Here is a 26,523-nt window from a genome sequence, read left to right as displayed (position 1 = left end):
GGAGTTTCTGTGCCAATTTCGCGTGTTTGCATGCAAATGCACTGATCTAGCACGCGAAACAGCGATTCCGCACAGAAATACACTTCTGAAACGAAGAATCGTCGAATCTGACATAAGCTCGAATAAATTGTGATCGTGCTTGCCGGGTCGGAGTTTCCGTGCCAATTTCGCATATTTGTATGCAAATGCACTGATCTAGCACGCGAAACAGCGATTCCGCACAGAAATACACTTCTGAAACGAAGAATCGTCGAATCTGACATAAGCTCGAATAATTTGTGATCGTGCTTGCCGGGCCGGAGTTTCTATTCCAATTTCGCATACTTGTATGCAAATGCACTGATCTAGCACGCGAAACAGCGATTCCGCACAGAAATTCATTAAGTGAAACGAATAATCGTCGAATCTGACATAAGCTCGAATAAATCGTGATCGTGCTTGCCGAGCCGGAGTTTCTATTCCAATTTCGCATACTTGTATGCAAATGCACTGATCTGGCACGCGAAACAGCGATTCCGCACAGAAATACACTGCTGAAGCGAAGAATCTTCGAATCTGACATAAGCTCGAATAAATCGTAATCGTGCTTGTCGGGTCGGAGTTTCTATTCCAATTTCTCATACTTGCATGCAAATGCACTGATCTAGCGCGCGAAACAGCGATTCCGCACAGAAATACACTTTGGAAGCGAAGAATCTTCGAATCTGACATAAGCTCGAATAAATCGTGATCGTGCTTGCCGGGTCGGAGTTTCTGTGCCAATTTCGCGTGTTTGCATGCAAATGCCATGATCTAGCACGCGAAACAGCGATTCCGCACAGAAATACACTTCGGAAGCGAAGAATCTTCGAATCTGACATAAGCTCGAATAAATCGTGATCGTGCTGGCCGGGTCGGAGTTTCTGTGCCAATTTCGCGTATTTGCATGCAAATGCACTGATCTAGCACGCGAAACAGCGGTTCCGCACAGAAATACACTTCTGAAACGAAGAATCGTCGAATCTGACATAAGCTTGAATGAATTGTGATCGTGCTTGCCGGGTCGGAGTTACTGTGCCAATTTCGCGTATTTGCATGCGAATGCACTGATCTAGCACGCGAAACAGCGATTCCGCACAGAAATACACTTCTGAAACGAAGAATCGTCGAATCTGACATAAGCTCGAATAAATCGTGATCGTGCTTGCCGGGTCGGAGTTACTGTGCCAATTTCGCATATTTGCATGCAAATGCACTGATCTAGCACGCGAAATAGCGATTCCGCACAGAAATACACTTCTGAAACGAAGAATCGTCGAATCTCACATAAGCTCGAATGAATTGTGATCGTGCTTGCCGGGTCGGAGTTTCTGTGCCAATTTCACGTATTTGCATGCAAATGCACTGATCTAGCACGCGAAACAGCGATTACGCACAGAAATACACTTCTGAAACGAAGAATCGTCGAATCTGACATAAGCTCGAATAAATCGTGATCGTGCTTGTCGGGCCGGAGTTTCTATTTCAATTTCTCATACTTGCATGCAAATGCAATGATCTAGCGCGCGAAACAGCGATTCCGCACAGAAATACACTTCGGAAGCGAAGAATCTTCGAATCTGACATAAGCTCGAATAAATCGTGATCGTGCTTGCCGGGTCGGAGTTTCTGTGCCAATTTCGCATATTTGCATGCAAATGCACTGATCTAGCACGCGAAACAGCGATTCCGCACAGAAATACACTTCTGAAACGAAGAATCGTAGAATCTGACATAAGCTCGAATAAATTGTGATCGTGCTTGCCGGGTCGGAGTTTCTGTGCCAATTTCGCATATTTGCATTCAAATGCACTGATCTGGCACGCGAAACAGCGATTCCGCACAGAAATACACTGCTGAAGCGAAGAATCGTCGAATCTGACATAAGCTCGAATACATCGTGATCGTGTTTGTCGGGTCGGAGTTTCTATTCCAATTTCTCATACTTGCATGCAAATGCACTGATCTAGCGTGCGAAACAGCGATTCCGCACAGAAATACACTTCGGAAACGAAGAATCTTCGAATCTGCCATAAGCTCGAATAAATCGTGATCGTGCTTGCCGGGTCGGAGTTTCTGTGCCAATTTCACGTATTTGCATGCAAATGCACTGATCTAGCACGCGAAACAGCGATTCCGCACAGAAATACACTTCTGAAACGAAGAATCGTCGAATCTGACATAAGCTCGAATAAATTGTGATCGTGCTTGCCGGGTCGGAGTTTCTGTGCCAATTTCGCGTGTTTGCATGCAAATGCACTGATCTAGCACGCGAAACAGCGATTCCGCACAGAAATACACTTCTGAAACGAAGAATCGTCGAATCTGACATAAGCTCGAATAAATCGTGATCGTGCTTGCCGGGTCGGAGTTTCCGTGCCAATTTCGCATATTTGTATGCAAATGCACTGATCTAGCACGCGAAACAGCGATTCCGCACAGAAATACACTTCTGAAACGAAGAATCGTCGAATCTGACATAAGCTCGAATAATTTGTGATCGTGCTTGCCGGGCCGGAGTTTCTATTCCAATTTCGCATACTTGTATGCAAATGCACTGATCTAGCACGCGAAACAGCGATTCCGCACAGAAATTCATTTGTGAAACGAATAATCGTCGAATCTGACATAAGCTCGAATAAATCGTGATCGTGCTTGCCGAGCCGGAGTTTCTATTCCAATTTCGCATACTTGTATGCAAATGCACTGATCTGGCACGCGAAACAGCGATTCCGCACAGAAATACACTGCTGAAGCGAAGAATCTTCGAATCTGACATAAGCTCGAAGAAATCGTGATCGTGCTTGCCGGGCCGGAGTTTCTATTCCAATTTCGCATACTTGTATGCAAATGCACTGATCTGGCACGCGAAACAGCGATTCCGCACAGAAATACACTTCTGAAACGAAGAATCGTCGAATGTGACATAAGCTCGAATAATTTCTGATCGTGCTTGCCGGGCCGGAGTTTCTATTCCAATTTCGCATACTTGTATGCAAATGCACTGATCTAGCACGCGAAACAGCGATTCCGCACAGAAATTCATTTGTGAAACGAATAATCGTCGAATCTGACATAAGCTCGAATAAATCGTGATCGTGCTTGCCGAGCCGGAGTTTCTATTCCAATTTCGCATACTTGTATGCAAATGCACTGATCTGGCACGCGAAACAGCGATTCCGCACAGAAATACACTGCTGAAGCGAAGAATCGTCGAATCTGACATAAGCTCGAATACATCGTGATCGTGTTTGTCGGGTCGGAGTTTCTATTCCAATTTTTCATACTTGCATGCAAATGCACTGATCTAGCGCGCGAAACAGCGATTCCGCACAGAAATACACTTCGGGAACGAAGACTCTTCGAATCTGACATAAGCTCGAATAAATCGTGATCGTGTTTGCCGGGTCGAAGTTTCTGTGCCAATTTCTCATACTTGCATGCAAATGCACTGATCTAGCACGCAAGACAGCGATTCCGCACAGAAATACTCTTCTGAAACGAAGAATCGTCGAATCTGACATAAGCTCGAATAAATCGTGATCGTGGTTGCCGGGTCGGAGTTTCCGTGCCAATTTCGCACATTTGCATGCAAATACACTGATCTAGCACGCGAAACAGCGATTCCGCACAGAAATACACTTCTGAAACGAAGAATCGTCGAATCTGACATAAGCTCGAATAAATCGTGATCGTGTTTGCCGGGTCGAAGTTTCTGTGCCAATTTCTCATACTTGCATGCAAATGCACTGATCTAGCACGCGAAACAGCGATTCCGCACAGAAATAAACTTCTGAAGCGAAGAATCGTCGAATCTGACATAAGCTCGAATAAATCGTGATCGTGCTTGTCGGGTCGGAGCTTCTGTTCCAATTTCTCATACTTGCATGCAAATGCACTGATCTAGCACGCAAGACAGCGATTCCGCACAAAAATACTCTTCTGAAACGAAGAATCGTCGAATCTGACATAAGCTCGAATAAATCGTGATCGTGGTTGCCGGGTCGGAGTTTCCGTGCCAATTTCGCACATTTGCATGCAAATACACTGATCTAGCCCGCGAAACAGCGATTCCGGACAGAAATACACTTCTGAAACGAAGAACCGTCGAATCTCACATAAGCTCGAATAAATCGTAATCGTGTTTGTCGGGTCGGAGTTTCTATTCCAATTTCTCATACTTGCATGCAAATGCACTGATCTAGCGCGCGAAACAGCGATTCCGCACAGAAATACACTTTGGAAGCGAAGAATCTTCGAATCTGACATAAGCTCGAATAAATCGTAATCGTGCTTGCCGGGTCGGAGTTACTGTGCCAATTTCGCATATTTGCATGCAAATGCACTGATCTAGCACGCGAAATAGCGATTCCGCACAGAAATACACTTCTGAAACGAAGAATCGTCGAATCTCACATAAGCTCGAATGAATTGTGATCGTGCTTGCCGGGTCGGAGTTTCTGTGCCAATTTCGCGTATTTGCATGCAAATGCACTGATCTAGCACGCGAAACAGCGGTTCCGCACAGAAATACACTTCTGAAACGAAGAATCGTCGAATCTGACATAAGCTTGAATGAATTGTGATCGTGCTTGCCGGGTCGGAGTTACTGTGCCAATTTCGCGTATTTGCATGCGAATGCACTGATCTAGCACGCGAAACAGCGATTCCGCACAGAAATACACTTCTGAAACGAAGAATCGTCGAATCTGACATAAGCTCGAATAAATCGTGATCGTGCTTGCCGGGTCGGAGTTACTGTGCCAATTTCGCATATTTGCATGCAAATGCACTGATCTAGCACGCGAAATAGCGATTCCGCACAGAAATACACTTCTGAAACGAAGAATCGTCGAATCTCACATAAGCTCGAATGAATTGTGATCGTGTTTGCCGGGTCGGAGTTTCTGTGCCAATTTCGCGTATTTGCATGCACATGCACTGATCTAGCACGCGAAACAGCGATTACGCACAGAAATACACTTCTGAAACGAAGAATCGTCGAATCTGACATAAGCTCGAAGAAATCGTGATCGTGCTTGCCGGGCCGGAGTTTCTATTCCAATTTCGCATACTTGTATGCAAATGCACTGATCTGGCACGCGAAACAGCGATTCCGCACAGAAATACACTGCTGAAGCGAAGAATCGTCGAATCTGACATAAGCTCGAATAAATCGTGATCGTGCTTGTCGGGTCGGAGTTTCTATTCCAATTTCTCATACTTGCATGCAAATGCAATGATCTAGCGCGCGACACAGCGATTCCGCACAAAAATACACTTCGGAAGCGAAGAATCTTCGAATCTGACATAAGCTCGAATAAATCGTGATCGTGCTTGCCGGGTCGGAGTTTCTGTGCCAATTTCACGTATTTGCATGCAAATGCACTGATCTAGCACGCGAAACAGCGATTCCGCACAGAAATACACTTCTGAAACGAAGAATCGTCGAATCTGACATAAGCTCGAATAAATCGTGATCGTGCTTGCCGGGTCGGAGTTTCTGTGCCAATTTCGCATATTTGCATGCAAATGCACTGATCTAGCACGCGAAACAGCGATTCCGCCCAGAAATACACTTCTGAAACGAAGAATCGTCGAATCTGACATAAGCTCGAATAAATTGTGATCGTGCTTGCCGGGTCGGAGTTTCTGTGCCAATTTCGCATATTTGCATTCAAATGCACTGATCTGGCACGCGAAACAGCGATTCCGCACAGAAATACACTGCTGAAGCGAAGAATCGTCGAATCTGACATAAGCTCGAATACATCGTGATCGTGTTTGTCGGGTCGGAGTTTCTATTCCAATTTCTCATACTTGCATGCAAATGCACTGATCTAGCGCGCGAAACAGCGATTCCGCACAGAAATACACTTCGGAAACGAAGAATCTTCGAATCTGCCATAAGCTCGAATAAATCGTGATCGTGCTTGCCGGGTCGGAGTTTCTATGCCAATTTCACGTATTTGCATGCAAATGCACTGATCTAGCACGCGAAACAGCGATTCCGCACAGAAATACACTTCTGAAACGAAGAATCGTCGAATCTGACATAAGCTCGAATAAATTGTGATCGTGCTTGCCGGGTCGGAGTTTCTGTGCCAATTTCGCGTGTTTGCATGCAAATGCACTGATCTAGCACGCGAAACAGCGATTCCGCACAGAAATACACTTCTGAAACGAAGAATCGTCGAATCTGACATAAGCTCGAATAAATCGTGATCGTGCTTGCCGGGTCGGAGTTTCCGTGCCAATTTCGCATATTTGTATGCAAATGCACTGATCTAGCACGCGAAACAGCGATTCCGCACAGAAATACACTTCTGAAACGAAGAATCGTCGAATCTGACATAAGCTCGAATAATTTGTGATCGTGCTTGCCGGGCCGGAGTTTCTATTCCAATTTCGCATACTTGTATGCAAATGCACTGAACTAGCACGCGAAACAGCGATTCCGCACAGAAATACACTTCGGAAGCGAAGAATCTTCGAATCTGACATAAGCTCGAATAAATCGTGATCGTGCTGGCCGGGTCGGAGTTTCTGTGCCAATTTCGCGTATTTGCATGCAAATGCACTGATCTAGCACGCGAAACAGCGGTTCCGCACAGAAATACACTTCTGAAACGAAGAATCGTCGAATCTGACATAAGCTTGAATGAATTGTGATCGTGCTTGCCGGGTCGGAGTTACTGTGCCAATTTCGCGTATTTGCATGCGAATGCACTGATCTAGCACGCGAAACAGCGATTCCGCACAGAAATACACTTCTGAAACGAAGAATCGTCGAATCTGACATAAGCTCGAATAAATCGTGATCGTGCTTGCCGGGTCGGAGTTACTGTGCCAATTTCGCATATTTGCATGCAAATGCACTGATCTAGCACGCGAAATAGCGATTCCGCACAGAAATACACTTCTGAAACGAAGAATCGTCGAATCTCACATAAGCTCGAATGAATTGTGATCGTGCTTGCCGGGTCGGAGTTTCTGTGCCAATTTCGCGTATTTGCATGCAAATGCACTGATCTAGCACGCGAAACAGCGATTACGCACAGAAATACACTTCTGAAACGAAGAATCGTCGAATCTGACATAAGCTCGAAGAAATCGTGATCGTGCTTGCCGGGCCGGAGTTTCTATTCCAATTTCGCATACTTGTATGAAAATGCACTGATCTAGCACGCGAAACAGCGGTTCCGCACAGAAATACACTTCTGATACGAAGAATCCTCGAATCTGACATAAGCTTGAATGAATTGTGATCGTGCTTGCCGGGTCGGAGTTACTGTGCCAATTTCTCATACTTGCATGCAAATGCAATGATTTAGCGCGCGAAACAGCGGTTCCGCACAGAAATACACTTCTGAAACGAAGAATCGTCGAATCTGACATAAGCTTGAATGAATTGTGATCGTGCTTGCCGGGTCGGAGTTACTGTGCCAATTTCGCGTATTTGCATGCGAATGCACTGATCTAGCACGCGAAACAGCGATTCCGCACAGAAATACACTTCTGAAACGAAGAATCGTCGAATCTGACATAAGCTCGAATAAATCGTGATCGTGCTTGCCGGGTCGGAGTTACTGTGCCAATTTCGCATATTTGCATGCAAATGCACTGATCTAGCACGCGAAATAGCGATTCCGCACAGAAATACACTTCTGAAACGAAGAATCGTCGAATCTCACATAAGCTCGAATGAATTGTGATCGTGCTTGCCGGGTCGGAGTTTCTGTGCCAATTTCGCGTATTTGCATGCAAATGCACTGATCTAGCACGCGAAACAGCGATTACGCACAGAAATACACTTCTGAAACGAAGAATCGTCGAATCTGACATAAGCTCGAAGAAATCGTGATCGTGCTTGCCGGGCCGGAGTTTCTATTCCAATTTCGCATACTTGTATGAAAATGCACTGATCTAGCACGCGAAACAGCGGTTCCGCACAGAAATACACTTCTGATACGAAGAATCCTCGAATCTGACATAAGCTTGAATGAATTGTGATCGTGCTTGCCGGGTCGGAGTTACTGTGCCAATTTCTCATACTTGCATGCAAATGCAATGATTTAGCGCGCGAAACAGCGATTCCGCACGGAAATACACTTCGGAAGCGAAGAATCTTCGAATCTGACATAAGCTCGAATAAATCGTGATCGTGCTTGCCGGGTCGGAGTTTCTGTGCCAATTTCACGTATTTGCATGCAAATGCACTGATCTAGCACGCGAAACAGCGATTACGCACAGAAATACACTTCTGAAACGAAGAATCGTCGAATCTGACATAAGCTCGAAGAAATCGTGATCGCGCTTGCCGGGCCGGAGTTTCTATTCCAATTTCGCATACTTGTATGCAAATGCACTGATCTGGCACGCGAAACAGCGATTCCGCACAGAAATACACTGCTGAAGCGAAGAATCGTCGAATCTGACATAAGCTCGAATAAATCGTGATCGTGCTTGTCGGGTCGGAGTTTCTATTCCAATTTCTCATACTTGCATGCAAATGCAATGATCTAGCGCGCGAAACAGCGATTCCGCACAGAAATACACTTCGGAAGCGAAGAATCTTCGAATCTGACATAAGCTCGAATAAATCGTGATCGTGCTTGCCGGGTCGGAGTTTCTGTGCCAATTTCACGTATTTGCATGCAAATGCACTGATCTAGCACGCGAAACAGCGATTCCGCACAGAAATACACTTCTGAAACGAAGAATCGTCGAATCTGACATAAGCTCGAAGAAATCGTGATCGTGCTTTCCGGGCCGGAGTTTCTATTCCAATTTCGCATATTTGCATGCAAATGCACTGATCTAGCACGCGAAACAGCGATTCCGCACAGAAATACACTTCTGAAACGAAGAATCGTCGAATCTCACATAAGCTCGAATGAATTGTGATCGTGTTTGCCGGGTCGGAGTTTCTGTGCCAATTTCGCGTATTTGCATGCACATGCACTGATCTAGCACGCGAAACAGCGATTACGCACAGAAATACACTTCTGAAACGAAGAATCGTCGAATCTGACATAAGCTCGAAGAAATCGTGATCGTGCTTGCCGGGCCGGAGTTTCTATTCCAATTTCGCATACTTGTATGCAAATGCACTGATCTAGCGCGCGAAACAGCGATTCCGCACAGAAATACACTTCGGAAACGAAGAATCTTCGAATCTGCCATAAGCTCGAATAAATCGTGATCGTGCTTGCCGGGTCGGAGTTTCTGTGCCAATTTCACGTATTTGCATGCAAATGCACTGATCTAGCACGCGAAACAGCGATTCCGCACAGAAATACACTTCTGAAACGAAGAATCGTCGAATCTGACATAAGCTCGAATAAATTGTGATCGTGCTTGCCGGGTCGGAGTTTCTGTGCCAATTTCGCGTGTTTGCATGCAAATGCACTGATCTAGCACGCGAAACAGCGATTCCGCACAGAAATACACTTCTGAAACGAAGAATCGTCGAATCTGACATAAGCTCGAATAAATCGTGATCGTGCTTGCCGGGTCGGAGTTTCCGTGCCAATTTCGCATATTTGTATGCAAATGCACTGATCTAGCACGCGAAACAGCGATTACGCACAGAAATACACTTCTGAAACGAAGAATCGTCGAATCTGACATAAGCTCGAAGAAATCGTGATCGTGCTTGCCGGGCCGGAGTTTCTATTCCAATTTCGCATACTTGTATGCAAATGCACTGATCTGGCACGCGAAACAGCGATTCCGCACAGAAATACACTGCTGAAGCGAAGAATCGTCGAATCTGACATAAGCTCGAATAAATCGTGATCGTGCTTGTCGGGTCGGAGTTTCTATTCCAATTTCTCATACTTGCATGCAAATGCAATGATCTAGCGCGCGAAACAGCGATTCCGCACAGAAATACACTTCGGAAGCGAAGAATCTTCGAATCTGACATAAGCTCGAATAAATCGTGATCGTGCTTGCCGGGTCGGAGTTTCTGTGCCAATTTCACGTATTTGCATGCAAATGCACTGATCTAGCACGCGAAACAGCGATTCCGCACAGAAATACACTTCTGAAACGAAGAATCGTCGAATCTGACATAAGCTCGAATAAATCGTGATCGTGCTTGCCGGGTCGGAGTTTCTGTGCCAATTTCGCATATTTGCATGCAAATGCACTGATCTAGCACGGTGAAACAGCGATTCCGCACAGAAATACACTTCTGAAACGAAGAATCGTCGAATCTGACATAAGCTCGAATAAATTGTGATCGTGCTTGCCGGGTCGGAGTTTCTGTGCCAATTTAGCATATTTGCATTCAAATGCACTGATCTGGCACGCGAAACAGCGATTCCGCACAGAAATACACTGCTGAAGCGAAGAATCGTCGAATCTGACATAAGCTCGAATAAATCGTGATCGTGCTTGTCGGGTCGGAGTTTCTATTCCAATTTCTCATACTTGCATGCAAATGCAATGATCTAGCGCGCGAAACAGCGATTCCGCACAGAAATACACTTCGGAAGCGAAGAATCTTCGAATCTGACATAAGCTCGAATAAATCGTGATCGTGCTTGCCGGGTCGGAGTTTCTGTGCCAATTTCACGTATTTGCATGCAAATGCACTGATCTAGCACGCGAAACAGCGATTCCGCACAGAAATACACTTCTGAAACGAAGAATCGTCGAATCTGACATAAGCTCGAATAAATCGTGATCGTGCTTGCCGGGTCGGAGTTTCTGTGCCAATTTCGCATATTTGCATGCAAATGCACTGATCTAGCACGCGAAACAGCGATTCCGCCCAGAAATACACTTCTGAAACGAAGAATCGTCGAATCTGACATAAGCTCGAATAAATTGTGATCGTGCTTGCCGGGTCGGAGTTTCTGTGCCAATTTCGCATATTTGCATTCAAATGCACTGATCTGGCACGCGAAACAGCGATTCCGCACAGAAATACACTGCTGAAGCGAAGAATCGTCGAATCTGACATAAGCTCGAATACATCGTGATCGTGTTTGTCGGGTCGGAGTTTCTATTCCAATTTCTCATACTTGCATGCAAATGCACTGATCTAGCGCGCGAAACAGCGATTCCGCACAGAAATACACTTCGGAAACGAAGAATCTTCGAATCTGCCATAAGCTCGAATAAATCGTGATCGTGCTTGCCGGGTCGGAGTTTCTGTGCCAATTTCACGTATTTGCATGCAAATGCACTGATCTAGCACGCGAAACAGCGATTCCGCACAGAAATACACTTCTGAAACGAAGAATCGTCGAATCTGACATAAGCTCGAATAAATCGTGATCGTGCTTGCCGGGTCGGAGTTTCTGTGCCAATTTCACGTATTTGCATGCAAATGCACTGATCTAGCACGCGAAACAGCGATTCCGCACAGAAATACACTTCTGAAACGAAGAATCGTCGAATCTGACATAAGCTCGAATAAATCGTGATCGTGCTTGCCGGGTCGGAGTTTCTGTGCCAATTTCGCATATTTGCATGCAAATGCACTGATCTAGCACGGTGAAACAGCGATTCCGCACAGAAATACACTTCTGAAACGAAGAATCGTCGAATCTGACATAAGCTCGAATAAATTGTGATCGTGCTTGCCGGGTCGGAGTTTCTGTGCCAATTTAGCATATTTGCATTCAAATGCACTGATCTGGCACGCGAAACAGCGATTCCGCACAGAAATACACTGCTGAAGCGAAGAATCGTCGAATCTGACATAAGCTCGAATAAATCGTGATCGTGCTTGTCGGGTCGGAGTTTCTATTCCAATTTCTCATACTTGCATGCAAATGCAATGATCTAGCGCGCGAAACAGCGATTCCGCACAGAAATACACTTCGGAAGCGAAGAATCTTCGAATCTGACATAAGCTCGAATAAATCGTGATCGTGCTTGCCGGGTCGGAGTTTCTGTGCCAATTTCACGTATTTGCATGCAAATGCACTGATCTAGCACGCGAAACAGCGATTCCGCACAGAAATACACTTCTGAAACGAAGAATCGTCGAATCTGACATAAGCTCGAATAAATCGTGATCGTGCTTGCCGGGTCGGAGTTTCTGTGCCAATTTCGCATATTTGCATGCAAATGCACTGATCTAGCACGCGAAACAGCGATTCCGCCCAGAAATACACTTCTGAAACGAAGAATCGTCGAATCTGACATAAGCTCGAATAAATTGTGATCGTGCTTGCCGGGTCGGAGTTTCTGTGCCAATTTCGCATATTTGCATTCAAATGCACTGATCTGGCACGCGAAACAGCGATTCCGCACAGAAATACACTGCTGAAGCGAAGAATCGTCGAATCTGACATAAGCTCGAATACATCGTGATCGTGTTTGTCGGGTCGGAGTTTCTATTCCAATTTCTCATACTTGCATGCAAATGCACTGATCTAGCGCGCGAAACAGCGATTCCGCACAGAAATACACTTCGGAAACGAAGAATCTTCGAATCTGCCATAAGCTCGAATAAATCGTGATCGTGCTTGCCGGGTCGGAGTTTCTGTGCCAATTTCACGTATTTGCATGCAAATGCACTGATCTAGCACGCGAAACAGCGATTCCGCACAGAAATACACTTCTGAAACGAAGAATCGTCGAATCTGACATAAGCTCGAATAATTTGTGATCGTGCTTGCCGGGCCGGAGTTTCTATTCCAATTTCGCATACTTGTATGCAAATGCACTGAACTAGCACGCGAAACAGCGATTCCGCACAGAAATTCATTTGTGAAACGAATAATCGTCGAATCTGACATAAGCTCGAATAAATCGTGATCGTGCTTGCCGAGCCGGAGTTTCTATTCCAATTTCGCATACTTGTATGCAAATGCACTGATCTGGCACGCGAAACAGCGATTCCGCACAGAAATACACTGCTGAAGCGAAGAATCTTCGAATCTGACATAAGCTCGAATAAATCGTAATCGTGCTTGCCGGGTCGGAGTTTCTGTGCCAATTTCGCGTGTTTGCATGCAAATGCACTGATCTAGCACGCGAAACAGCGATTCCGCACAGAAATACACTTCGGAAGCGAAGAATCTTCGAATCTGACATAAGCTCGAATAAATCGTGATCGTGCTGGCCGGGTCGGAGTTTCTGTGCCAATTTCGCGTATTTGCATGCAAATGCACTGATCTAGCACGCGAAACAGCGGTTCCGCACAGAAATACACTTCTGAAACGAAGAATCGTCGAATCTGACATAAGCTTGAATGAATTGTGATCGTGCTTGCCGGGTCGGAGTTACTGTGCCAATTTCGCGTATTTGCATGCGAATGTACTGATCTAGCACGCGAAACAGCGATTCCGCACAGAAATACACTTCTGAAACGAAGAATCGTCGAATCTGACATAAGCTCGAATAAATCGTGATCGTGCTTGCCGGGTCGGAGTTACTGTGCCAATTTCGCATATTTGCATGCAAATGCACTGATCTAGCACGCGAAATAGCGATTCCGCACAGAAATACACTTCTGAAACGAAGAATCGTCGAATCTCACATAAGCTCGAATGAATTGTGATCGTGCTTGCCGGGTCGGAGTTTCTGTGCCAATTTCGCGTATTTGCATGCAAATGCACTGATCTAGCACGCGAAACAGCGATTACGCACAGAAATACACTTCTGAAACGAAGAATCGTCGAATCTGACATAAGCTCGAAGAAATCGTGATCGTGCTTGCCGGGCCGGAGTTTCTATTCCAATTTCGCATACTTGTATGCAAATGCACTGATCTAGCACGCGAAACAGCGGTTCCGCACAGAAATACACTTCTGATACGAAGAATCGTCGAATCTGACATAAGCTTGAATGAATTGTGATCGTGCTTGCCGGGTCGGAGTTACTGTGCCAATTTCTCATACTTGCATGCAAATGCAATGATCTAGCGCGCGAAACAGCGATTCCGCACGGAAATACACTTCGGAAGCGAAGAATCTTCGAATCTGACATAAGCTCGAATAAATCGTGATCGTGCTTGCCGGGTCGGAGTTTCTGTGCCAATTTCACGTATTTGCATGCAAATGCACTGATCTAGCACGCGAAACAGCGATTACGCACAGAAATACACTTCTGAAACGAAGAATCGTCGAATCTGACATAAGCTCGAAGAAATCGTGATCGTGCTTGCCGGGCCGGAGTTTCTATTCCAATTTCGCATACTTGTATGCAAATGCACTGATCTGGCACGCGAAACAGCGATTCCGCACAGAAATACACTGCTGAAGCGAAGAATCGTCGAATCTGACATAAGCTCGAATAAATCGTGATCGTGCTTGTCGGGTCGGAGTTTCTATTCCAATTTCTCATACTTGCATGCAAATGCAATGATCTAGCGCGCGAAACAGCGATTCCGCACAGAAATACACTTCGGAAGCGAAGAATCGTCGAATCTGACATAAGCTCGAATACATCGTGATCGTGTTTGTCGGGTCGGAGTTTCTATTCCAATTTCTCATACTTGCATGCAAATGCACTGATCTAGCGCGCGAAACAGCGATTCCGCACAGAAATACACTTCGGAAACGAAGAATCTTCGAATCTGCCATAAGCTCGAATAAATCGTGATCGTGCTTGCCGGGTCGGAGTTTCTGTGCCAATTTCACGTATTTGCATGCAGATGCACTGATCTAGCACGCGAAACAGCGATTCCGCACAGAAATACACTTCTGAAACGAAGAATCGTCGAATCTGACATAAGCTCGAATAAATTGTGATCGTGCTTGCCGGGTCGGAGTTTCTGTGCCAATTTCGCGTGTTTGCATGCAAATGCACTGATCTAGCACGCGAAACAGCGATTCCGCACAGAAATACACTTCTGAAACGAAGAATCGTCGAATCTGACATAAGCTCGAATACATCGTGATCGTGTTTGTCGGGTCGGAGTTTCTATTCCAATTTCTCATACTTGCATGCAAATGCACTGATCTAGCGCGCGAAACAGCGATTCCGCACAGAAATACACTTCGGAAACGAAGAATCTTCGAATCTGCCATAAGCTCGAATAAATCGTGATCGTGCTTGCCGGGTCGGAGTTTCTGTGCCAATTTCACGTATTTGCATGCAAATGCACTGATCTAGCACGCGAAACAGCGATTCCGCACAGAAATACACTTCTGAAACGAAGAATCGTCGAATCTGACATAAGCTCGAATAAACTGTGATCGTGCTTGCCGGGTCGGAGTTTCTGTGCCAATTTCGCGTGTTTGCATGCAAATGCACTGATCTAGCACGCGAAACAGCGATTCCGCACAGAAATACACTTCTGAAACGAAGAATCGTCGAATCTGACATAAGCTCGAATAAATCGTGATCGTGCTTGCCGGGTCGGAGTTTCCGTGCCAATTTCGCATATTTGTATGCAAATGCACTGATCTAGCACGCGAAACAGCGATTCCGCACAGAAATACACTTCTGAAACGAAGAATCGTCGCATCTGACATAAGCTCGAATAATTTGTGATCGTGCTTGCCGGGCCGGAGTTTCTATTCCAATTTCGCATACTTGTATGCAAATGCACTGATCTAGCACGCGAAACAGCGATTCCGCACAGAAATTCATTTGTGAAACGAATAATCGTCGAATCTGACATAAGCTCGAATAAATCGTGATCGTGCTTGCCGGGCCGGAGTTTCTATTCCAATTTCGCATACTTGTATGCAAATGCACTGATCTGGCACGCGAAACAGCGATTCCGCACAGAAATACACTGCTGAAGCGAAGAATCTTCGAATCTGACATAAGCTCGAATAAATCGTAATCGTGCTTGTCGGGTCGGAGTTTCTATTCCAATTTCTCATACTTGCATGCAAATGCACTGATCTAGCGCGCGAAACAGCGATTCCGCACAGAAATACACTTTGGAAGCGAAGAATCTTCGAATCTGACATAAGCTCGAATAAATCGTGATCGTGCTTGCCGGGTCGGAGTTACTGTGCCAATTTCGCATATTTGCATGCAAATGCACTGATCTAGCACGCGAAATAGCGATTCCGCACAGAAATACACTTCTGAAACGAAGAATCGTCGAATCTGACATAAGCTCGAATAAATTGTGATCGTGCTTGCCGGGTCGGAGTTTCTGTGCCAATTTCGCATATTTGCATTCAAATGCACTGATCTGGCACGCGGAACAGCGATTCCGCACAGAAATACACTTCTGAAACGAAGAATCGTCGAATCTGACATAAGCTCGAATAAATCGTGATCGTGCTTGCCGGGTCGGAGTTTCCGTGCCAATTTCGCATATTTGTATGCAAATGCACTGATCTAGCACGCGAAACAGCGATTCCGCACAGAAATACACTTCTGAAACGAAGAATCGTCGAATTTGACATAAGCTCGAATAATTTGTGATCGTGCTTGCCGGGCCGGAGTTTCTATTCCAATTTCGCATACTTGTATGCAAATGCACTGATCTAGCACGCGAAACAGCGATTCCGCACAGAAATTCATTTGTGAAACGAATAATCGTCGAATCTGACATAAGCTCGAATAAATCGTGATCGTGCTTGCCGAGCCGGAGTTTCTATTCCAATTTCGCATACTTGTATGCAAATGCACTTATCTGGCACGCGAAACAGCGATTCCGCACAGAAATACACTGCTGAAGCGAAGAATCTTCGAATCTGACATAAGCTCGAATAAATCGTAATCGTGCTTGTCGGGTCGGAGTTTCTATTCCAATTTCTCATACTTGCATGCAAATGCACTGATCTAGCGCGCGAAACAGCGATTCCGCACAGAAATACACTTTGGAAGCGAAGAATCTTCGAATCTGACATAAGCTCGAATAAATCGTGATCGTGCTTGCCGGGTCGGAGTTTCTGTGCCAATTTCGCGTGTTTGCATGCAAATGCACTGATCTAGCACGCGAAACAGCGATTCCGCACAGAAATACACTTCGGAAGCGAAGAATCTTCGAATCTGACATAAGCTCGAATAAATCGTGATCGTGCTGGCCGGGTCGGAGTTTCTGTGCCAATTTCGCGTATTTGCATGCAAATGCACTGATCTAGCACGCGAAACAGCGGTTCCGCACAGAAATACACTTCTGAAACGAAGAATCGTCGAATCTGACATAAGCTTGAATGAATTGTGATCGTGCTTGCCGGGTCGGAGTTACTGTGCCAATTTCGCGTATTTGCATGCGAATGCACTGATCTAGCACGCGAAACAGCGATTCCGCACAGAAATACACTTCTGAAACGAAGAATCGTCGAATCTGACATAAGCTCGAATAAATCGTGATCGTGCTTGCCGGGTCGGAGTTACTGTGCCAATTTCGCATATTTGCATGCAAATGCACTGATCTAGCACGCGAAATAGCGATTCCGCACAGAAATACACTTCTGAAACGAAGAATCGTCGAATCTCACATAAGCTCGAATGAATTGTGATCGTGCTTGCCGGGTCGGAGTTTCTGTGCCAATTTCACGTATTTGCATGCAAATGCACTGATCTAGCACGCGAAACAGCGATTACGCACAGAAATACACTTCTGAAACGAAGAATCGTCGAATCTGACATAAGCTCGAAGAAATCGTGATCGTGCTTGCCGGGCCGGAGTTTCTATTCCAATTTCGCATACTTGTATGCAAATGCACTGATCTAGCACGCGAAACAGCGGTTCCGCACAGAAATACACTTCTGATACGAAGAATCGTCGAATCTGACATAAGCTTGAATGAATTGTGATCGTGCTTGCCGGGTCGGAGTTACTGTGCCAATTTCGCGTATTTGCATGCGAATGCACTGATCTAGCACGCGAAACAGCGATTCCGCACAGAAATACACTTCTGAAACGAAGAATCGTCGAATCTGACATAAGCTCGAATAAATCGTGATCGTGCTTGCCGGGTCGGAGTTACTGTGCCAATTTCGCATATTTGCATGCAAATGCACTGATCTAGCACGCGAAATAGCGATTCCGCACAGAAATACACTTCTGAAACGAAGAGTCGTCGAATCTGACATAAGCTCGAATAAATCGTGATCGTGGTTGCCGGGTCGGAGTTACTGTGCCAATTTCGCATATTTGCATGCAAATGCACTGATCTGGCACGCGAAACAGCGATTCCGCACAGAAATACACTGCTGAAGCGAAGAATCGTCGAATCTGACATAAGCTCGAATAAATCGTGATCGTGCTTGTCGGGTCGGAGTTTCTATTTCAATTTCTCATACTTGCATGCAAATGCAATGATCTAGCGCGCGAAACAGCGATTCCGCACAGAAATACACTTCGGAAGCGAAGAATCTTCGAATCTGACATAAGCTCGAATAAATCGTGATCGTGCTTGCCGGGTCGGAGTTTCTGTGCCAATTTCACGTATTTGCATGCAAATGCACTGATCTAGCACGCGAAACAGCGATTCCGCACAGAAATACACTTCTGAAACGAAGAATCGTCGAATCTGACATAAGCTCGAATAAATCGTGATCGTGCTTGCCGGGTCGGAGTTTCTGTGCCAATTTCGCATATTTGCATGCAAATGCACTGATCTAGCACGCGAAACAGCGATTCCGCACAGAAATACACTTCTGAAACGAAGAATCGTAGAATCTGACATAAGCTCGAATAAATTGTGATCGTGCTTGCCGGGTCGGAGTTTCTGTGCCAATTTCGCATATTTGCATTCAAATGCACTGATCTGGCACGCGAAACAGCGATTCCGCACAGAAATACACTGCTGAAGCGAAGAATCGTCGAATCTGACATAAGCTCAAATACATCGTGATCGTGTTTGTCGGGTCGGAGTTTCTATTCCAATTTCTCATACTTGCATGCAAATGCACTGATCCAGCGCGCGAAACAGCGATTCCGCACAGAAATACACTTCGGAAACGAAGAATCTTCGAATCTGCCATAAGCTCGAATAAATCGTGATCGTGCTTGCCGGGTCGGAGTTTCTGTGCCAATTTCACGTATTTGCATGCAAATGCACTGATCTAGCACGCGAAACAGCGATTCCGCACAGAAATACACTTCTGAAACGAAGAATCGTCGAATCTGACATAAGCTCGAATAAATTGTGATCGTGCTTGCCGGGTCGGAGTTTCTGTGCCAATTTCGCGTGTTTGCATGCAAATGCACTGATCTAGCACGCGAAACAGCGATTCCGCACAGAAATACACTTCTGAAACGAAGAATCGTCGAATCTGACATAAGCTCGAATAAATCGTGATCGTGCTTGCCGGGTCGGAGTTTCCGTGCCAATTTCGCATATTTGTATGCAAATGCACTGATCTAGCACGCGAAACTGCGATTCCGCACAGAAATACACTTCTGAAACGAAGAATCGTCGAATCTGACATAAGCTCGAATAATTTGTGATCGTGCTTGCCGGGCCGGAGTTTCTATTCCAATTTCGCATACTTGTATGCAAATGCACTGATCTAGCACGCGAAACAGCGATTCCGCACAGAAATTCATTTGTGAAACGAATAATCGTCGAATCTGACATAAGCTCGAATAAATCGTGATCGTGCTTGCCGAGCCGGAGTTTCTATTCCAATTTCGCATACTTGTATGCAAATGCACTGATCTGGCACGCGAAACAGCGATTCCGCACAGAAATACACTGCTGAAGCGAAGAATCTTCGAATCTGACATAAGCTCGAAGAAATCGTGATCGTGCTTGCCGGGCCGGAGTTTCTATTCCAATTTCGCATACTTGTATGCAAATGCACTGATCTGGCACGCGAAACAGCGATTCCGCACAGAAATACACTTCTGAAACGAAGAATCGTCGAATCTGACATAAGCTCGAATAATTTGTGATCGTGCTTGCCGGGCCGGAGTTTCTATTCCAATTTCGCATACTTGTATGCAAATGCACTGATCTAGCACGCGAAACAGCGATTCCGCACAGAAATTCATTTGTGAAACGAATAATCGTCGAATCTGACATAAGCTCGAATAAATCGTGATCGTGCTTGCCGAGCCGGAGTTTCTATTCCAATTTCGCATACTTGTATGCAAATGCACTGATCTGGCACGCGAAACAGCGATTCCGCACAGAAATACACTGCTGAAGCGAAGAATCGTCGAATCTGACATAAGCTCGAATACATCGTGATCGTGTTTGTCGGGTCGGAGTTTCTATTCCAATTTTTCATACTTGCATGCAAATGCACTGATCTAGCGCGCGAAACAGCGATTCCGCACAGAAATACACTTCGGAAACGAAGAATCTTCGAATCTGACATAAGCTCGAATAAATCGTGATCGTGCTTGCCGGGTCGGAGTTTCTGTGCCAATTTCACGTATTTGCATGCAAATGCACTGATCTAGCACGCGAAACAGCGATTCCGCACAGAAATACACTTCTGAAACGAAGAATCGTCGAATCTGACATAAGCTCGAATAAATCGTGATCGTGTTTGCCGGGTCGAAGTTTCTGTGCCAATTTCTCATACTTGCATGCAAATGCACTGATCTAGCACGCAAGACAGCGATTCCGCACAGAAATACTCTTCTGAAACGAAGAATCGTCGAATCTGACATAAGCTCGAATAAATAGTGATCGTGGTTGCCGGGTCGGAGTTTCCGTGCCAATTTCGCACATTTGCATGCAAATACACTGATCTAGCACGCGAAACAGCGATTCCGCACAGAAATACACTTCTGAAACGAAGAATCGTCGAATCTGACATAAGCTCGAATAAATCGTGATCGTGTTTGCCGGGTCGAAGTTTCTGTGCCAATTTCTCATACTTGCATGCAAATGCACTGATCTACCACGCGAAACAGCGATTCCGCACAGAAATAAACTTCTGAAGCGAAGAATCGTCGAATCTGACATAAGCTCGAATAAATCGTGATCGTGCTTGTCGGGTCGGAGCTTCTGTTCCAATTTCTCATACTTGCATGCAAATGCACTGATCTAGCACGCAAGACAGCGATTCCGCACAAAAATACTCTTCTGAAACGAAGAATCGTCGAATCTGACATAAGCTCGAATAAATCGTGATCGTGGTTGCCGGGTCGGAGTTTCCGTGCCAATTTCGCACATTTGCATGCAAATACACTGATCTAGCCCGCGAAACAGCGATTCCGGACAGAAATACACTTCTGAAACGAAGAACCGTCGAATCTCACATAAGCTCGAATAAATCGTAATCGTGTTTGTCGGGTCGGAGTTTCTATTCCAATTTCTCATACTTGCATGCAAATGCACTGATCTAGCGCGCGAAACAGCGATTCCGCACAGAAATACACTTTGGAAGCGAAGAATCTTCGAATCTGACATAAGCTCGAATAAATCGTAATCGTGCTTGCCGGGTCGGAGTTACTGTGCCAATTTGGCATATTTGCATGCAAATGCACTGATCTAGCACGCGAAATAGCGATTCCGCACAGAAATACACTTCTGAAACGAAGAATCGTCGAATCTCACATAAGCTCGAATGAATTGTGATCGTGCTTGCCGGGTCGGAGTTTCTGTGCCAATTTCGCGTATTTGCATGCAAATGCACTGATCTAGCACGCGAAACAGCGGTTCCGCACAGAAATACACTTCTGAAACGAAGAATCGTCGAATCTGACATAAGCTTGAATGAATTGTGATCGTGCTTGCCGGGTCGGAGTTACTGTGCCAATTTCGCGTATTTGCATGCGAATGCACTGATCTAGCACGCGAAACAGCGATTCCGCACAGAAATACACTTCTGAAACGAAGAATCGTCGAATCTGACATAAGCTCGAATAAATCGTGATCGTGCTTGCCGGGTCGGAGTTACTATGCCAATTTCGCATATTTGCATGCAAATGCACTGATCTAGCACGCGAAATAGCGATTCCGCACAGAAATACACTTCTGAAACGAAGAATCGTCGAATCTCACATAAGCTCGAATGAATTGTGATCGTGTTTGCCGGGGCGGAGTTTCTGTGCCAATTTCGCGTATTTGCATGCACATGCACTGATCTAGCACGCGAAACAGCGATTACGCACAGAAATACACTTCTGAAACGAAGAATCGTCGAATCTGACATAAGCTCGAAGAAATCGTGATCGTGCTTGCCGGGCCGGAGTTTCTATTCCAATTTCGCATACTTGTATGCAAATGCACTGATCTGGCACGCGAAACAGCGATTCCGCACAGAAATACACTGCTGAAGCGAAGAATCGTCGAATCTGACATAAGCTCGAATAAATCGTGATCGTGCTTGTCGGGTCGGAGTTTCTATTCCAATTTCTCATACTTGCATGCAAATGCAATGATCTAGCGCGCGAAACAGCGATTCCGCACAGAAATACACTTCGGAAGCGAAGAATCGTAGAATCTGACATAAGCTCGAATAAATTGTGATCGTGCTTGCCGGGTCGGAGTTTCTGTGCCAATTTCGCATATTTGCATTCAAATGCACTGATCTGGCACGCGAAACAGCGATTCCGCACAGAAATACACTGCTGAAGCGAAGAATCGTCGAATCTGACATAAGCTCGAATACATCGTGATCGTGTTTGTCGGGTCGGAGTTTCTATTCCAATTTCTCATACTTGCATGCAAATGCACTGATCTAGCGCGCGAAACAGCGATTCCGCACAGAAATACACTTCGGAAACGAAGAATCTTCGAATCTGCCATAAGCTCGAATAAATCGTGATCGTGCTTGCCGGGTCGGAGTTTCTGTGCCAATTTCACGTATTTGCATGCAAATGCACTGATCTAGCACGCGAAACAGCGATTCCGCACAGAAATACACTTCTGAAACGAAGAATCGTCGAATCTGACATAAGCTCGAATAAATTGTGATCGTGCTTGCCGGGTCGGAGTTTCTGTGCCAATTTCGCGTGTTTGCATGCAAATGCACTGATCTAGCACGCGAAACAGCGATTCCGCACAGAAATACACTTCTGAAACGAAGAATCGTCGAATCTGACATAAGCTCGAATAAATCGTGATCGTGCTTGCCGGGTCGGAGTTTCCGTGCCAATTTCGCATATTTGTATGCAAATGCACTGATCTAGCACGCGAAACTGCGATTCCGCACAGAAATACACTTCTGAAACGAAGAATCGTCGAATCTGACATAAGCTCGAATAATTTGTGATCGTGCTTGCCGGGCCGGAGTTTCTATTCCAATTTCGCATACTTGTATGCAAATGCACTGATCTAGCACGCGAAACAGCGATTCCGCACAGAAATTCATTTGTGAAACGAATAATCGTCGAATCTGACATAAGCTCGAATAAATCGTGATCGTGCTTGCCGAGCCGGAGTTTCTATTCCAATTTCGCATACTTGTATGCAAATGCACTGATCTGGCACGCGAAACAGCGATTCCGCACAGAAATACACTGCTGAAGCGAAGAATCTTCGAATCTGACATAAGCTCGAAGAAATCGTGATCGTGCTTGCCGGGCCGGAGTTTCTATTCCAATTTCGCATACTTGTATGCAAATGCACTGATCTGGCACGCGAAACAGCGATTCCGCACAGAAATACACTTCTGAAACGAAGAATCGTCGAATCTGACATAAGCTCGAATAATTTGTGATCGTGCTTGCCGGGCCGGAGTTTCTATTCCAATTTCGCATACTTGTATGCAAATGCACTGATCTAGCACGCGAAACAGCGATTCCGCACAGAAATACACTTCTGAAACGAAGAATCGTCGAATCTGACATAAGCTCGAATAAATCGTGATCGTGTTTGCCGGGTCGAAGTTTCTGTGCCAATTTCTCATACTTGCATGCAAATGCACTGATCTAGCACGCAAGACAGCGATTCCGCACAGAAATACTCTTCTGAAACGAAGAATCGTCGAATCTGACATAAGCTCGAATAAATCGTGATCGTGGTTGCCGGGTCGGAGTTTCCGTGCCAATTTCGCACATTTGCATGCAAATACACTGATCTAGCACGCGAAACAGCGATTCCGCACAGAAATACACTTCTGAAACGAAGAATCGTCGAATCTGACATAAGCTCGAATAAATCGTGATCGTGTTTGCCGGGTCGAAGTTTCTGTGCCAATTTCTCATACTTGCATGCAAATGCACTGATCTACCACGCGAAACAGCGATTCCGCACAGAAATACTCTTCTGAAACGAAGAATCGTCGAATCTGACATAAGCTCGAATAAATCGTGATCGTGGTTGCCGGGTCGGAGTTTCCGTGCCAATTTCGCACATTTGCATGCAAATACACTGATCTAGCCCGCGAAACAGCGATTCCGGACAGAAATACACTTCTGAAACGAAGAACCGTCGAATCTCACATAAGCTCGAATAAATCGTAATCGTGTTTGTCGGGTCGGAGTTTCTATTCCAATTTCTCATACTTGCATGCAAATGCACTGATCTAGCGCGCGAAACAGCGATTCCGCACAGAAATACACTTTGGAAGCGAAGAATCTTCGAATCTGACATAAGCTCGAATAAATCGTAATCGTGCTTGCCGGGTCGGAGTTACTGTGCCAATTTCGCATATTTGCATGCAAATGCACTGATCTAGCACGCGAAATAGCGATTCCGCACAGAAATACACTTCTGAAACGAAGAATCGTCGAATCTCACATAAGCTCGAATGAATTGTGATCGTGCTTGCCGGGTCGGAGTTTCTGTGCCAATTTCGCGTATTTGCATGCAAATGCACTGATCTAGCACGCGAAACAGCGGTTCCGCACAGAAATACACTTCTGAAACGAAGAATCGTCGAATCTGACATAAGCTTGAATGAATTGTGATCGTGCTTGCCGGGTCGGAGTTACTGTGCCAATTTCGCGTATTTGCATGCGAATGCACTGATCTAGCACGCGAAACAGCGATTCCGCACAGAAATACACTTCTGAAACGAAGAATCGTCGAATCTGACATAAGCTCGAATAAATCGTGATCGTGCTTGCCGGGTCGGAGTTACTGTGCCAATTTCGCATATTTGCATGCAAATGCACTGATCTAGCACGCGAAATAGCGATTCCGCACAGAAATACACTTCTGAAACGAAGAATCGTCGAATCTCACATAAGCTCGAATGAATTGTGATCGTGTTTGCCGGGTCGGAGTTTCTGTGCCAATTTCGCGTATTTGCATGCACATGCACTGATCTAGCACGCGAAACAGCGATTACGCACAGAAATACACTTCTGAAACGAAGAATCGTCGAATCTGACATAAGCTCGAAGAAATCGTGATCGTGCTTGCCGGGCCGGAGTTTCTATTCCAATTTCGCATACTTGTATGCAAATGCACTGATCTGGCACGCGAAACAGCGATTCCGCACAGAAATACACTGCTGAAGCGAAGAATCGTCGAATCTGACATAAGCTCGAATAAATCGTGATCGTGCTTGTCGGGTCGGAGTTTCTATTCCAATTTCTCATACTTGCATGCAAATGCAATGATCTAGCGCGCGAAACAGCGATTCCGCACAGAAATACACTTCGGAAGCGAAGAATCTTCGAATCTGACATAAGCTCGAATAAATCGTGATCGTGCTTGCCGGGTCGGAGTTTCTGTGCCAATTTCACGTATTTGCATGCAAATGCACTGATCTAGCACGCGAAACAGCGATTCCGCACAGAAATACACTTCTGAAACGAAGAATCGTCGAATCTGACATAAGCTCGAATAAATCGTGATCGTGCTTGCCGGGTCGGAGTTTCTGTGCCAATTTCGCATATTTGCATGCAAATGCACTGATCTAGCACGCGAAACAGCGATTCCGCACAGAAATACACTTCTGAAACGAAGAATCGTCGAATCTGACATAAGCTCGAATAAATTGTGATCGTGCTTGCCGGGTCGGAGTTTCTGTGCCAATTTAGCATATTTGCATTCAAATGCACTGATCTGGCACGCGAAACAGCGATTCCGCACAGAAATACACTGCTGAAGCGAAGAATCGTCGAATCTGACATAAGCTCGAATAAATCGTGATCGTGCTTGTCGGGTCGGAGTTTCTATTCCAATTTCTCATACTTGCATGCAAATGCAATGATCTAGCGCGCGAAACAGCGATTCCGCACAGAAATACACTTCGGAAGCGAAGAATCTTCGAATCTGACATAAGCTCGAATAAATCGTGATCGTGCTTGCCGGGTCGGAGTTTCTGTGCCAATTTCACGTATTTGCATGCAAATGCACTGATCTAGCACGCGAAACAGCGATTCCGCACAGAAATACACTTCTGAAACGAAGAATCGTCGAATCTGACATAAGCTCGAATAAATCGTGATCGTGCTTGCCGGGTCGGAGTTTCTGTGCCAATTTCGCATATTTGCATGCAAATGCACTGATCTAGCACGCGAAACAGCGATTCCGCCCAGAAATACACTTCTGAAACGAAGAATCGTCGAATCTGACATAAGCTCGAATAAATTGTGATCGTGCTTGCCGGGTCGGAGTTTCTGTGCCAATTTCGCATATTTGCATTCAAATGCACTGATCTGGCACGCGAAACAGCGATTCCGCACAGAAATACACTGCTGAAGCGAAGAATCGTCGAATCTGACATAAGCTCGAATACATCGTGATCGTGTTTGTCGGG

This window comes from Lasioglossum baleicum, chromosome 6 (assembly GCF_051020765.1).
Source record: "Lasioglossum baleicum chromosome 6, iyLasBale1, whole genome shotgun sequence".
In the NCBI taxonomy this organism is placed as follows: Eukaryota; Metazoa; Arthropoda; class Insecta; order Hymenoptera; family Halictidae; genus Lasioglossum; species Lasioglossum baleicum.
Note: the sequence above shows the minus strand (reverse complement) of the source record.